This window comes from Balaenoptera borealis (genome assembly GCF_965194805.1).
Source record: "Balaenoptera borealis genome assembly, contig: HAP1_SCAFFOLD_371, whole genome shotgun sequence".
In the NCBI taxonomy this organism is placed as follows: domain Eukaryota; kingdom Metazoa; phylum Chordata; class Mammalia; order Artiodactyla; family Balaenopteridae; genus Balaenoptera; species Balaenoptera borealis.
Genome location: NW_028123822.1, coordinates 143,524 through 160,023, shown reverse-complemented (window position 1 = coordinate 160,023; position 16,500 = coordinate 143,524). Strand labels below are relative to the sequence as shown.

Genomic DNA, 16,500 nt, shown 5'->3' with positions numbered 1-16,500 from the left:
GCCCTTGTCAACGCAATGCTCCAGAACTCTTGGCATCATAATGCTCCATGCCCGTCTCATCACAATGCTCCATGACACTTGTCATCAAAATGCTCCATGGCCGTTGTCATCACAATGCTCCATGGCCCCTGTTATCACAGTGCTCCATGTTACCTTTCCTCATAATTCTCGATGACCACTGTCATCACAATGCCCCATGACACCTGTCATCACAATTCGCCATGGCCCTTGTCATCACAATGCTCCATGATCCATGTCATCACAATGTTCCTGGACACTTATCATCACAATGAACTATGACCACATTCATCACAATGCTCCATGACCCCTGTCATCACACTGCTCCATGGACTATGCATTCAAAATGCTCCATGGCCCCTGTAATCACATTGCTCCATGATCCCTTTCATCACAATGTTCTATGACCACTCTCATCACGATACCCCATGACGCCTATCATCATAATGCTCCAAGGCCCCTCTCATCACAATGCTCCATGAACCCTGTCATCACAATGTTCCATGACACTTGTCATCACAGTGCTCCATGAACCCCTGTCATCACAATATTCACTGCCCATGTAATCACAATGCTCCTGGTCCCCTGTAATCACAGTGCTCCATACCCTTTTCATCACAATGCTCCAGAACTCTTGTCATCATAATGCTCCATGCCCGTGTCATCACAATGCTTGAAGAACCTTGTCATCACAATGCTCCATGAACCGTGTCATCACAAGGTTCCAGGACCCTTGTCATCACAATGATCCATGACCCCTGTCATCTCAATGCTCCATGATCTTTGTATTCACAATGCTCCCTGGCCCCTATAATTGCGGTGATCCATGACCCCTGTCATCACAATGCTCCCTGGTATATTTCATCACAATTCTAGATGACCACTGTCATCACAGTGCTCCACGGCCCCTGTCGTCAGAGTCCTCCATGATACCGTTCATTACAATTCTACATGACCACTGTCATCACAATGCCGCATGACACCTGTCATCACAATTCGCCATGGCACTTGTCATCACAATGCTCCATGAACCATGTCATCACAATGTTCATGGACAATAGTCATGACAATGCTCCATGACAACTTACATCACAATGCTCCTTGACCCCTGTCATTTCATTGCTCCATGGCCTATGCATTCACAATGCTCCATGGTCCCTGTAATCACAATGCTCCATACCCTTGTCATCGCAATGCTCCAGATCACTTCTCATCATAATGCTCCATGCCCGTGTCATCACAATGCTCCATGGCCCCTGTCATCACAGTGCTCCGTGATACCTTTCATCATAATGATAGATGACCACTGTCATCACAATGCTCCATGACACCTGTCATCAGAATTGGCCATGGCCCTTGTCATCACAATGCTCCAGGACACTTGTCTTCACAATGTTCCATGGCGCATTTCATCACAATGCTCCATGACCACTTTCATCAAATTGCTCCATGATGCCTGTCATCACAATGCTCCATGGCCTTTGTCATCAAAATTCTACATGGCCCCTGTAATAACAGTGCTTCAGGACAACTTTTATCACAATGCTCCATGACCACTCTCATCACAATGCCAGATAAGACCTTTCATGACAATGCTCCATGGCCCTTGTCATCACAATATTCTATGACTTCTGTCATCACAATGCTCCATGCCCCTGTCATCACAATGCCCCATCACCCCTGCTATTACAATGCTCCATGACCCCTGTCGTCGCAATGCTCTGAAACCCTTGTCATCACAATATTCCATGATCCGTGTAATCACGATGATCCATGAACCATTTCTGTACAATGCTCCAGTACCCCTTTCATTAAAATGCTCCATGGCACTTGTCATCAGAATGCTCCAGGAACCCTTCCATCACAATAATCCATGACCCGTTTCCTCACAATTCTCCAGGACCGCTTTCATCACAATGCTCCATTCCCTTGTCATCTCAATGCTTCATGGCCCCTGTCATCAAAATGATCCATGCCCTCGTCATCAAAATGCTCCAGAACTCTTGTCATCACTATGCTCCATGCCCATGTCATCAAAATGCTGCATGGCCCCTGTCATCACAATGCTGCATGACCCCTGTCATCACAATGCTCCATGCCCGTATCATCACAATGCTCCATTACCCATGTCATCGTAGTGATCCATGACCCTTTTCATCACAATGCTGCATGACACCTGTCATCACAATGCTCCGTGGTCTTTGTCATCACAATGCTCCATGACCACTGTCATCACCATGCCCCATGACCCCATTCATCACAATGCTCCATAGCCCTTGTCATCACAATGCTCCATTAGCCCTGTCATCACAATGTTCCATGACTCTTGTCATCAAAATGCCTCATGATCCATTTAATCACAATGCTCCATGACTCCTTTCATCACATCCTCCATGATACTTGGCATTACACTGCCCCATGACCTCTTTCAGAACAATGCTCCATGATACCAGTCATCACAATGCTCCATGACCATTGTCGTCACAATGCTCCATGCCCCTTTCAACACAATGCTCCATGACAACTGTCATCACAATGCTCCATGGCCTTTGTCATCACAATTATACATGGCCCCTGTGATCACAGTGCTCCATGACCCCTTTCATCACAATGCTCCATGACCACTGTCATCACAATGCCCCATGACCCCTGTCATCACAATGCTCCATGGCCCCTGTCATTACAATGCTCCATGACCACTGTCATCACAATGTTCCATGATCGCTGTAATCACAATGACTCATGACACCTTTCCTCAGAAGGCTCCAGTACGCCTGTCATCACAATGCTCCAATGACCGTCTCATCACAATGCTCCATGATCCCTGTCAGCACAACGTTCCATGACAATTGTCATCACAATGCTCCATGACACCTGTCATCACAATGTTGCCTGCCCATGTCATCAAAATGCTCCATGTCCCCTGTAATCACAATGTTCCATTACACCTGTCTTCACAATGTTCCCTGCCCATGTCATCACAATGCTCCATTACCAATGTAATCAAAATGTTCGCCTGCCCTTGTCATCAAAATGCTCCATGGCCCCTTTAATCACAATGCTCCATGAACCCTGTCATCACAATGTTCCATGACAGTTGTCATCACAATGCTCCATGACCCTGTAATCACAATGCTCCATGCCCTTGTCATCACAATGCTCCAGAACTCTTGTCATCATAATGATGAATGCTCGTGTCATCACAAAGCTCCATGATACTTGTCATCACAATGTTCCATGGCCTTGTCATTACAATACTCCATGGCCCCTGTCATCACAGTGCTCCATGATACCTTTTATCACAATTCTAGATGACCACTGTCATCACAATGCCCCAAGACACATGTCATCACAATTCGCCATGGCCCTTGCCATCACAATGCTCCATGACCCGTGTCATCACAATGGTCCAGGACACTTGTCATCACAATGATCCATGACCTCTGTCATCACACTGCTCCATGGCCTATGCATTCAAAATGCTCCATGGCCCCTGTAATCACATTGCTCCATGATCCCTTTCATCACGATGTTCTATGACCACTCTCATCACAATACCCCATGACGCCTATCATCATAATGCTCCAAGGCCCCTCTCATCACAATGCTCCATGAACCCTGTCATCACAATGTTCCATGACACTTGTCATCACAGTGCTCCATGAACCCCTGTCATCACAATATTCACTGCCCATGTAATCACAATGCTCCTGGTCTCCTGTAATCACAGTGCTCCATACCCTTTTCATCACAATGCTCCAGAACTCTTGTCATCATAATGCTCCATGCCCGTGTCATCACAATGCTTGAAGAACCTTGTCATCACAATGCTCCATGAACCGTGTCATCACAAGGTTCTAGGACCCTTGTCATCACAATGATCCATGACCCCTGTCATCTCAATGCTCCATGATCTTTGTATTCACAATGCTCCCTGGCCCCTATAATTGCGGTGATCCATGACCCCTGTCATCACAATGCTCCCTGGTATATTTCATCACAATTCTAGATGACCACTGTCATCACAGTGCTCCACGGCCCCTGTCGTCAGAGTCCTCCATGATACCTTTCATTACAATTCTACATGACCACTGTCATCACAATGCCCCATGACACCTGTCATCACAATTCGCCATGGCACTTGTCATCACAATGCTCCATGAACCATGTCATCACAATGTTCATGGACACTTGTCATCACAATGCTCCATGACAACTTACATCACAATGCTCCTTGACCCCTGTCATTTCATTGCTCCATGGCCTATGCATTCACAATGCTCCATGGCTCCTGTAAGCACATTGCTCCATGATCCCTTTCATAACAATGCTCCAAGACCGCTGTCATCACAATGCCCCATGACGCCTATCATCATAATGCTCTAAGGCCCCTCTCATCACAATGCTCCATGATCCCTGTCATCACAATGTTCCATGACACTAGTCATCACAGTGCTCCATGACCCCTGTCATCACAATATTCACTGCCCATGTAATCACAATGCTCCTGGTCCCCTGTAATCATAGTGCTCCATACCCTTGTCATCACAATGCTCCAGAACTCTTGTCATCATAATGCTCCATGCCCGTGTCATCACAATGCTTGAAGAACCTTGTCATCACAATGCTCCATGAACCGTGTCATCACAAGGTTCCAGGACCCTTGTCATCACAATGATCCGTGACCCCTGTCATCTCAATGCTCCATGATCTTTGTATTCACAATGCTCCATGGCCTCTATAATTGCGGTGATCCATGACCCCTGTCATCACAATGCTCCCTGGTATATTTCATCACAATTCTAGATGACCACTGTCATCACAGTGCTCCACGGCCCCTGTTATCAGAGTCCTCCCTGATACCTTTAATCACAATTCTATATGACCGCTCTCATCACAATTCCACATGACACCTGTCATCACAATGCTCCATGAACCATGTCATCACAATGTTCATGGACAAGAGTCATCACAATGCTCCATGACAACTTACATCACAATGCTCCTTGACACCTGTCATTCCATTGCTCCATGGCCTATGCATTCACAATGCTCCATGGCTCCTGTAATCACATTGCTCCATGATCCCTTTCATCACAATACTCCAAGACCGCTGTCATCACAATGCCCCATGACGCCTATCATCATAATGCTCCAAGGCCCCTCTCATCACAATGCTCCATGATCCCTGTCATCACAATGTTCCATGACACTAGTCATCACAGTGCTCCATGACCCCTGTCATCACAATATTCACTGCCCATGTAATCACAATGCTCCTGGTCCCCTGTAATCACAATGCTCCATACCCTTGTCATCACAATGCTCCAGAACTCTTGTCATCATAATGCTCCATTCCCTTGTCATCACAGTTCTCCATGACCACTTTCATCACAATGCTCTATGACCACTGTCATCACAATGCCACATGACACCTGTCATCACAATGCTCTATAGCCCCTGTCAGCACAATGTTCCATGACAGGTATCATCACAATGATCCATGACTGCTGTCATCACAATGTTCCCTGCCCTTGTCATTCTCAATGCTCCCTGGCTCCTGTCATCACAATGCTCCATGCTCATATCATCACAATGCTCCATTACCCATGTCATCGATGTGATCCATGACCCCTTTCATCACAATGCTCCATGACACCTGTCATCACAATGCTCCATAGCCCTTGTCATCACAATGCTCCATTAGCCCTGTCATCACAATGTTCCATGACTCTTGTCATCAAAATGCCTCATGATCCATTTAATCACAATGCTCCATGACTCCTTTCATCACATCCTCCATGATACTTGTCATTACACTGCCCCATGACCTTTTTCAGAACAATGCTCCATGATACCAGTCATCACAATGCTCCATGACCATTGTCGTCACAATGCTCCATGCCCCTTTCAACACAATGCTCCATGACAACTGTCATCACAATGCTCCATGGTCTTTGTCATCACAATTATACATGGCCCCTGTGATCACAGTGCTCCATGACCCCTTTCATCACAATGCTCCATGACCACTGTCATCACAATGCCCCATGACCCCTGTCATCACAATGCTCCATGGCCCCTGTCATTACAATGCTCCATGACCACTGTCATCACAATGTTCCATGACAGATGTCACCACTATCCTCCATGGTCCCTGTAATCACAATGCTCCATTCCCTTGTCAACGCAATGCTCCAGAACTCTTGTCATCATAATGCTCCATGCCCGTCTCATCACAATTCTCCATGACACTTTTCATTAAAATGCTCCATGGCCTTTATCATCACAATGCTCCATGGCCCCTGTTATCACATTGATCCATTGTACCTTTCATCACAATGCTAGATAACCTCTGTCATCACAATGCCCGATGACACCTGTCATCAGAATTGGCCATGGCCCTTGTCATCACAATGCTCCATGCCCTTGTCACCACAATGCTCCAGAACTCTGGGCATCATAATGCTCCATGCCCGTCTCATCACAATGCTCCATGACACTTGTCATCAAAATGCTCCATGGCCTTTGTCATCACAATGCTCCATGGCCCCTGTTATCACAGTGCTCCATGTTACCTTTCATCACAATTCTAGATGACCACTGTCATCACAATGCCCCATGACACCTGTCATCACAATTCGCCATGGCCCTTGTCATCACAATGCTCCATGATCCATGTCATCACAATGTTCCTGGACACTTATCATCACAATGAACTATGACCACATTCATCACAATGCTCCATGACCCCTGTCATCACACTGCTCCATGGCCTATGCATTCAAAATGCTCCATGGCCCCTGTAATCACATTGCTCCATGATCCCTTTCATCACAATGCTCCAAGACCGCTGTCATCACAAGGCCCCATGACGCGTATCATCATAATGCTCCAAGGCCCCTCTCATCACAATGCTCCATGAACCCTGTCATCACAATGTTCCATGACACTTGTCATCACAGTGCTCCATGAACCCCTGTCATCACAATATTCACTGCCCATGTAATCACAATGCTCCTGGTCTCCTGTAATCACAGTGCTCCATACCCTTTTCATCACAATGCTCCAGAACTCTTGTCATCATAATGCTCCATGCCCGTGTCATCACAATGCTTGAAGAACCTTGTCATCACAATGCTCCATGAACCGTGTCATCACAAGGTTCCAGGACCCTTGTCATCACAATGATCCATGACCCCTGTCATCTCAATGCTCCATGATCTTTGTATTCACAATGCTCCCTGGCCCCTATAATTGCGGTGATCCATGACCCCTGTCATCACAATGCTCCCTGGTATATTTCATCACAATTCTAGATGACCACTGTCATCACAGTGCTCCACGGCCCCTGTCGTCAGAGTCCTCCATGATACCTTTCATTACAATTCTACATGACCACTGTCATCACAATGCCCCATGACACCTGTCATCACAATTCGCCATGGCACTTGTCATCACAAAGCTCCATGAACCATGTCATCACAATGTTCATGGACACTTGTCATCACAATGCTCCATGACAACTTACATCACAATGCTCCTTGACCCCTGTCATTTCATTGCTCCATGGCCTATGCATTCACAATGCTCCATGGCCCCTGTAATCACATTGCTCCATGATCCCTTTCATCACAATGCTCCAAGACCGCTGTCATCACAATGCCCCATGACGCCTATCATCATAATGCTCCAAGGCCCCTCTCATCACAGTGCTCCATGATCCCTCTCATCACAATGTTCCATGACACTAGTCATCACAGTGCTCCATGACCCCTGTCATCACAATATTCACTGCCCATGTAATCACAATGCTCCTGGTCCCCTGTAATCACAATGCTCCATACCCTTTTCATCACAATGCTCCAGAACTCTTGTCATCATAATGCTGCATGCCCGTGTCATCACAGTGCTCCATGTCCACTTTCATCACAATGCTCCTTGACCCCTGTCATCACAATGCTCCATGGCCTATGTATTCACAATGCTCCATGGCCCCTGTAATCACATTGCTCCATGATCCTTTTCATCACAATGCTCTATGACCACTGTCATCACAATGCCACATGACACCTGTCATCACAATGCTCTATAGCCCCTGTCAGCACAATGTTCCATGACAGGTATCATCACAATGATACAAGACTGCTGTCATCAGAATGTTCCCTGCTCTTGTCATCTCAATGCTCCCTTGCCCCTGTCATCAAAATGATCCATGCCCTCGTCATCAAAATGCTCCAGAACTCTTGTCATCACTATGCTCCATGCCCATGTCATCAAAATGCTGCATGGCCCCTGTCATCACAATGCCGCATGACACCTGTCATCACAATTCGCCATGGCACTTGTCATCACAATGCTCCATGAACCATGTCATCACAATGTTCATGGACAATAGTCATGACAATGCTCCATGACAACTTACATCACAATGCTCCTTGACTCCTGTCATTTCATTGCTCCATGACCTATGCATTCACAATGCTCCATGGTCCCTGTAATCACAATGCTCCATACCCTTGTCATCGCAATGCTCCAGATCACTTCTCATCATAATGCTCCATGCCCGTGTCATCACAATGCTCCATGGCCCCTGTCATCACAGTGCTCCGTGATACCTTTCATCATAATGATAGATGACCACTGTCATCACAATGCTCCATGACACCTGTCATCAGAATTGGCCATGGCCCTTGTCATCACAATGCTCCAGGACACTTGTCTTCACAATGTTCCATGGCGCATTTCATCACAATGCTCCATGACCACTTTCATCAAATTGCTCCATGATGCCTGTCATCACAATGCTCCATGGCCTTTGTCATCAAAATTCTACATGGCCCCTGTAATAACAGTGCTTCAGGACAACTTTTATCACAATGCTCCATGACCACTCTCATCACAATGCCAGATAAGACCTTTCATGACAATGCTCCATGGCCCTTGTCATCACAATATTCTATGACTTCTGTCATCACAATGCTCCATGGCCCTGTCATCACAATGCCCCATCACCCCTGCTATTACAATGCTCCATGACCCCTGTCGTCGCAATGCTCTGAAACCCTTGTCATCACAATATTCCATGATCCGTGTAATCACGATGATCCATGAACCATTTCTGTACAATGCTCCAGTACCCCTTTCATTAAAATGCTCCATGGCACTTGTCATCAGAATGCTCCAGGAACCCTTCCATCACAATAATCCATGACCCGTTTCCTCACAATTCTCCAGGACCGCTTTCATCACAATGCTCCATTCCCTTGTCATCTCAATGCTTCATGGCCCCTGTCATCACAATGATCCATGCCCTCGTCATCAAAATGCTCCAGAACTCTTGTCATCACTATGCTCCATGCCCATGTCATCAAAATGCTGCATGGCCCCTGTCATCACAATGCTGCATGACCCCTGTCATCACAATGCTCCATGCCCGTATCATCACAATGCTCCATTACCCATGTCATCGTAGTGATCCATGACCCCTTACATCACAATGCTGCATGACACCTGTCATCACAATGCTCCGTGGTCTTTGTCATCACAATGCTCCATGACCACTGTCATCACCATGCCCCATGACCCCATTCATCACAATGCTCCATAGCCCTTGTCATCACAATGCTCCATTAGCGCTGTCATCACAATGTTCCATGACTATTGTCATCAAAATGCCTCATGATCCATTTAATCACAATGCTCCATGACTCCTTTCATCACATCCTCCATGATACTTGGCATTACACTGCCCCATGACCTCTTTCAGAACAATGCTCCATGATACCAGTCATCACAATGCTCCATGACCATTGTCGTCACAATGCTCCATGCCCCTTTCAACACAATGCTCCATGACAACTGTCATCACAATGCTCCATGGCCTTTGTCATCACAATTATACATGGCCCCTGTGATCACAGTGCTCCATGACCCCTTTCATCACAATGCTCCATGACCACTGTCATCACAATGCCCCATGACCCCTGTCATCACAATGCTCCATGGCCCCTGTCATTACAATGCTCCATGACCACTGTCATCACAATGTTCCATGATCGCTGTAATCACAATGACTCATGACACCTTTCCTCAGAAGGCTCCAGTACGCCTGTCATCACAATGCTCCAATGACCGTCTCATCACAATGCTCCATGATCCCTGTCAGCACAACGTTCCATGACAATTGTCATCACAATGCTCCATGACACCTGTCATCACAATGTTGCCTGCCCATGTCATCAAAATGCTCCATGTCCCCTGTAATCACAATGTTCCATTACACGTGTCTTCACAATGTTCCCTGCCCATGTCATCACAATGCTCCATTACGAATGTAATCAAAAAGTTCGCCTGCCCTTGTCATCAAAATGCTCCATGGCCCCTTTAATCACAATGCTCCATGAACCCTGTCATCACAATGTTCCATGACAGTTGTCATCACAATGCTCCATGACCCTGTAATCACAATGCTCCATGCCCTTGTCATCACAATGCTCCAGAACTCTTGTCATCATAATGATGAATGCTCGTGTCATCACAAAGCTCCATGATACTTGTCATCACAATGTTCCATGGCCTTGTCATTACAATACTCCATGGCCCCTGTCATCACAGTGCTCCATGATACCTTTTATCACAATTCTAGATGACCACTGTCATCACAATGCCCCAAGACACATGTCATCACAATTCGCCATGGCCCTTGCCATCACAATGCTCCATGACCCGTGTCATCACAATGGTCCAGGACACTTTTCATCACAATGATCCATGACCCCTGTCATCACACTGCTCCATGGCCTATGCATTCAAAATGCTCCATGGCCCCTGTAATCACATTGCTCCATGATCTCTTTCATCACGATGTTCTATGACCACTCTCATCACAATACCCCATGACGCCTATCATCATAATGCTCCAAGGCCCCTCTCATCACAATGCTCCATGAACCCTGTCATCACAATGTTCCATGACACTTGTCATCACAGTGCTCCATGAACCCCTGTCATCACAATATTCACTGCCCATGTAATCACAATGCTCCTGGTCCCCTGTAATCACAATGCTCCATACCCTTTTCATCACAATGCTCCAGAACTCTTGTCATCATAATGCTGCATGCCCGTGTCATCACAGTGCTCCATGTCCACTTTCATCACAATGCTCCTTGACCCCTGTCATCACAATGCTCCATGGCCTATGTATTCACAATGCTCCATGGCCCCTGTAATCACATTGCTCCATGATCCTTTTCATCACAATGCTCTATGACCACTGTCATCACAATGCCACATGACACCTGTCATCACATTGCTCTATAGCCCCTGTCAGCACAATGTTCCATGACAGGTATCATCACAATGATACAAGACTGCTGTCATCAGAATGTTCCCTGCTCTTGTCATCTCAATGCTCCCTGGCCCCTGTTATCACAATGCTCCATGTCCATATCATCACAATGCTCCATTACACATGTCATCGTAGTGATCCATGACCCCTTTCATCACAATGCTGCATGACACCTGTCATCACAATGCTCCATAGCCCTTGTCATCACAATGCTCCATTAGCCCTGTCATCACAATGTTCCATGACTCTTGTCATCAAAATGCCTCATGATCCATTTAATCACAATGCTCCATGACTCCTTTCATCACATCTTCCATGATACTTGTCATTACACTGCCCCATGACCTTTTTCAGAACAATGCTCCATGATACCAGTCATCACAATGCTCCATGACCATTGTCGTCACAATGCTCCATGCCCCTTTCAACACAATGCCCCATGACACCTGTCATCACAATTCGCCATCGCACTTGTCATCACAATGCTCCATGAACCCTGTCATCACAATGTTCCATGACAGTTGTCATCACAATGCTCCATGACCCTGTAATCACAATGCTCCATGCCCTTGTCATCACAATGCTCCAGAACTCTTGTCATCATAATGATGAATGCTCGTGTCATCACAAAGCTCCATGATACTTGTCATCACAATGTTCCATTGCCTTGTCATTACAATACTCCATGGCCCCTGTCATCACAGTGCTCCATGATACCTTTTATCACAATTCTAGATGACCACTGTCATCACAATGCCCCAAGACACATGTCATAACAATTCGCCATGGCCCTTGCCATCACAATGCTCCATGACCCGTGTCATCACAATGGTCCAGGACACTTGTCATCACAATGATCCATGACCACTTACATCACAATGCTCCTTGACTCCTGTCATCACAATGCTCCATAGCCTATGCATTCGCAATGCTACATGGTCCCTGTAATCACATTGCTCCATGATCCATTTCATCACAATGCTCTATGACCACTGTCATTACAATGCCACATTATACCTGTCATCACAATGCTCCATGGCCCCTGTCAGCACAATGTTCCATGACAGATGTCATCACTAACCTCCATGGTCCCTGTAATCACAATGCTCCATTCCCTTGTCAACGCAATGCTCCAGAACTCTTGTCATCATAATGCTCCATGCCCGTCTCATCACAATTCTCCATGACACTTTTCATTAAAATGCTCCATGGCCTTTATCATCACAATGCTCCATGGCCCCTGTTATCACATTGATCCATTGTACCTTTCATCACAATGCTAGATAACCTCTGTCATCACAATGCCCGATGACACCTGTCATCAGAATTGGCCATGGCCCTTGTCATCACAATGCTCCATGCCCTTGTCAACGCAATGCTCCAGAACTCTTGGCATCATAATGCTCCATGCCCGTCTCATCACAATGTTCCATGACACTAGTCATCAAAATGCTCCATGGCCTTTGTCATCACAATGCTCCATGGCCCCTGTTATCACAGTGCTCCATGTTACCTTTCCTCATAATTCTCGATGACCACTGTCATCACAATGCCCCATGACACCTGTCATCACAATTCGCCATGGCCCTTGTCATCACAATGCTCCATGATCCATGTCATCACAATGTTCCTGGACACTTATCATCACAATGAACTATGACCACATTCATCACAATGCTCCATGACCCCTGTCATCACACTGCTCCATGGACTATGCATTCAAAATGCTCCATGGCCCCTGTAATCACATTGCTCCATGATCCCTTTCATCACAATGTTCTATGACCACTCTCATCACGATACCCCATGACGCCTATCATCATAATGCTCCAAGGCCCCTCTCATCACAATGCTCCATGAACCCTGTCATCACAATGTTCCATGACACTTGTCATCACAGTGCTCCATGAACCCCTGTCATCACAATATTCACTGCCCATGTAATCACAATGCTCCTGGTCCCCTGTAATCACAGTGCTCCATACCCTTTTCATCACAATGCTCCAGAACTCTTGTCATCATAATGCTCCATGCCCGTGTCATCACAATGCTTGAAGAACCTTGTCATCACAATGCTCCATGAACCGTGTCATCACAAGGTTCCAGGACCCTTGTCATCACAATGATCCATGACCCCTGTCATCTCAATGCTCCATGATCTTTGTATTCACAATGCTCCCTGGCCCCTATAATTGTGGTGATCCATGACCCCTGTCATCACAATGCTCCCTGGTATATTTCATCACAATTCTAGATGACCACTGTCATCACAGTGCTCCACGGCCCCTGTCGTCAGAGTCCTCCATGATACCGTTCATTACAATTCTACATGACCACTGTCATCACAATGCCGCATGACACCTGTCATCACAATTCGCCATGGCACTTGTCATCACAATGCTCCATGAACCATGTCATCACAATGTTCATGGACAATAGTCATGACAATGCTCCATGACAACTTACATCACAATGCTCCTTGACCCCTGTCATTTCATTGCTCCATGGCCTATGCATTCACAATGCTCCATGGTCCCTGTAATCACAATGCTCCATACCCTTGTCATCGCAATGCTCCAGATCACTTCTCATCATAATGCTCCATGCCCGTGTCATCACAATGCTCCATGGCCCCTGTCATCACAGTGCTCCGTGATACCTTTCATCATAATGATAGATGACCACTGTCATCACAATGCTCCATGACACCTGTCATCAGAATTGGCCATGGCCCTTGTCATCACAATGCTCCAGGACACTTGTCTTCACAATGTTCCATGGCGCATTTCATCACAATGCTCCATGACCACTTTCATCAAATTGCTCCATGATGCCTGTCATCACAATGCTCCATGGCCTTTGTCATCAAAATTCTACATGGCCCCTGTAATAACAGTGCTTCAGGACAACTTTTATCACAATGCTCCATGACCACTCTCATCACAATGCCAGATAAGACCTTTCATGACAATGCTCCATGGCCCTTGTCATCACAATATTCTATGACTTCTGTCATCACAATGCTCCATGCCCCTGTCATCACAATGCCCCATCACCCCTGCTATTACAATGCTCCATGACCCCTGTCGTCGCAATGCTCTGAAACCCTTGTCATCACAATATTCCATGATCCGTGTAATCACGATGATCCATGAACCATTTCTGTACAATGCTCCAGTACCCCTTTCATTAAAATGCTCCATGGCACTTGTCATCAGAATGCTCCAGGAACCCTTCCATCACAATAATCCATGACCTGTTTCCTCACAATTCTCCAGGACCGCTTTCATCACAATGCTCCATTCCCTTGTCATCTCAATGCTTCATGGCCCCTGTCATCAAAATGATCCATGCCCTCGTCATCAAAATGCTCCAGAACTCTTGTCATCACTATGCTCCATGCCCATGTCATCAAAATGCTGCATGGCCCCTGTCATCACAATGCTGCATGACCCCTGTCATCACAATGCTCCATGCCCGTATCATCACAATGCTCCATTACCCATGTCATCGTAGTGATCCATGACCCCTTTCATCACAATGCTGCATGACACCTGTCATCACAATGCTCCGTGGTCTTTGTCATCACAATGCTCCATGACCACTGTCATCACCATGCCCCATGACCCCATTCATCACAATGCTCCATAGCCCTTGTCATCACAATGCTCCATTAGCCCTGTCATCACAATGTTCCATGACTCTTGTCATCAAAATGCCTCATGATCCATTTAATCACAATGCTCCATGACTCCTTTCATCACATCCTCCATGATACTTGGCATTACACTGCCCCATGACCTCTTTCAGAACAATGCTCCATGATACCAGTCATCACAATGCTCCATGACCATTGTCGTCACAATGCTCCATGCCCCTTTCAACACAATGCTCCATGACAACTGTCATCACAATGCTCCATGGCCTTTGTCATCACAATTATACATGGCCCCTGTGATCACAGTGCTCCATGACCCCTTTCATCACAATGCTCCATGACCACTGTCATCACAATGCCCCATGACCCCTGTCATCACAATGCTCCATGGCCCCTGTCATTACAATGCTCCATGACCACTGTCATCACAATGTTCCATGATCGCTGTAATCACAATGACTCATGACACCTTTCCTCAGAAGGCTCCAGTACGCCTGTCATCACAATGCTCCAATGACCGTCTCATCACAATGCTCCATGATCCCTGTCAGCACAACGTTCCATGACAATTGTCATCACAATGCTCCATGACACCTGTCATCACAATGTTGTCTGCCCATGTCATCAAAATGCTCCATGTCCCCTGTAATCACAATGTTCCATTACACCTGTCTTCACAATGTTCCCTGCCCATGTCATCACAATGCTCCATTACCAATGTAATCAAAATGTTCGCCTGCCCTTGTCATCAAAATGCTCCATGGCCCCTTTAATCACAATGCTCCATGAACCCTGTCATCACAATGTTCCATGACAGTTGTCATCACAATGCTCCATGACCCTGTAATCACAATGCTCCATGCCCTTGTCATCACAATGCTCCAGAACTCTTGTCATCATAATGATGAATGCTCGTGTCATCACAAAGCTCCATGATACTTGTCATCACAATGTTCCATGGCCTTGTCATTACAATACTCCATGGCCCCTGTCATCACCGTGCTCCATGATACCTTTTATCACAATTCTAGATGACCACTGTCATCACAATGCCCCAAGACACATGTCATCACAATTCGCCATGGCCCTTGCCATCACAATGCTCCATGACCCGTGTCATCACAATGGTCCAGGACACTTGTCATCACAATGATCCATGACCTCTGTCATCACACTGCTCCATGGCCTATGCATTCAAAATGCTCCATGGCCCCTGTAATCACATTGCTCCATGATCCCTTTCATCACGATGTTCTATGACCACTCTCATCACAATACCCCATGACGCCTATCATCATAATGCTCCAAGGCCCCTCTCATCACAATGCTCCATGAACCCTGTCATCACAATGTTCCATGACACTTGTCATCACAGTGCTCCATGAACCCCTGTCATCACAATATTCACTGCCCATGTAATCACAATGCTCCTGGTCTCCTGTAATCACAGTGCTCCATACCCTTTTCATCA

General features: G+C 46.3%; 1 long non-coding RNA gene across 1 annotated transcript in view; it reads right to left on the bottom strand.

The window, feature by feature from the left end:
* Nucleotides 1-16,500, bottom strand: part of LOC309621381 — a 161,838-nt gene that overhangs the window by 14,474 nt on the left and 130,864 nt on the right. The window contains exon 2 of the long non-coding RNA XR_014239978.1: nucleotides 79-128. This is a non-coding gene — a long non-coding RNA (uncharacterized lncRNA). The remainder of the gene's footprint in view (nucleotides 1-78; nucleotides 129-16,500) is intronic.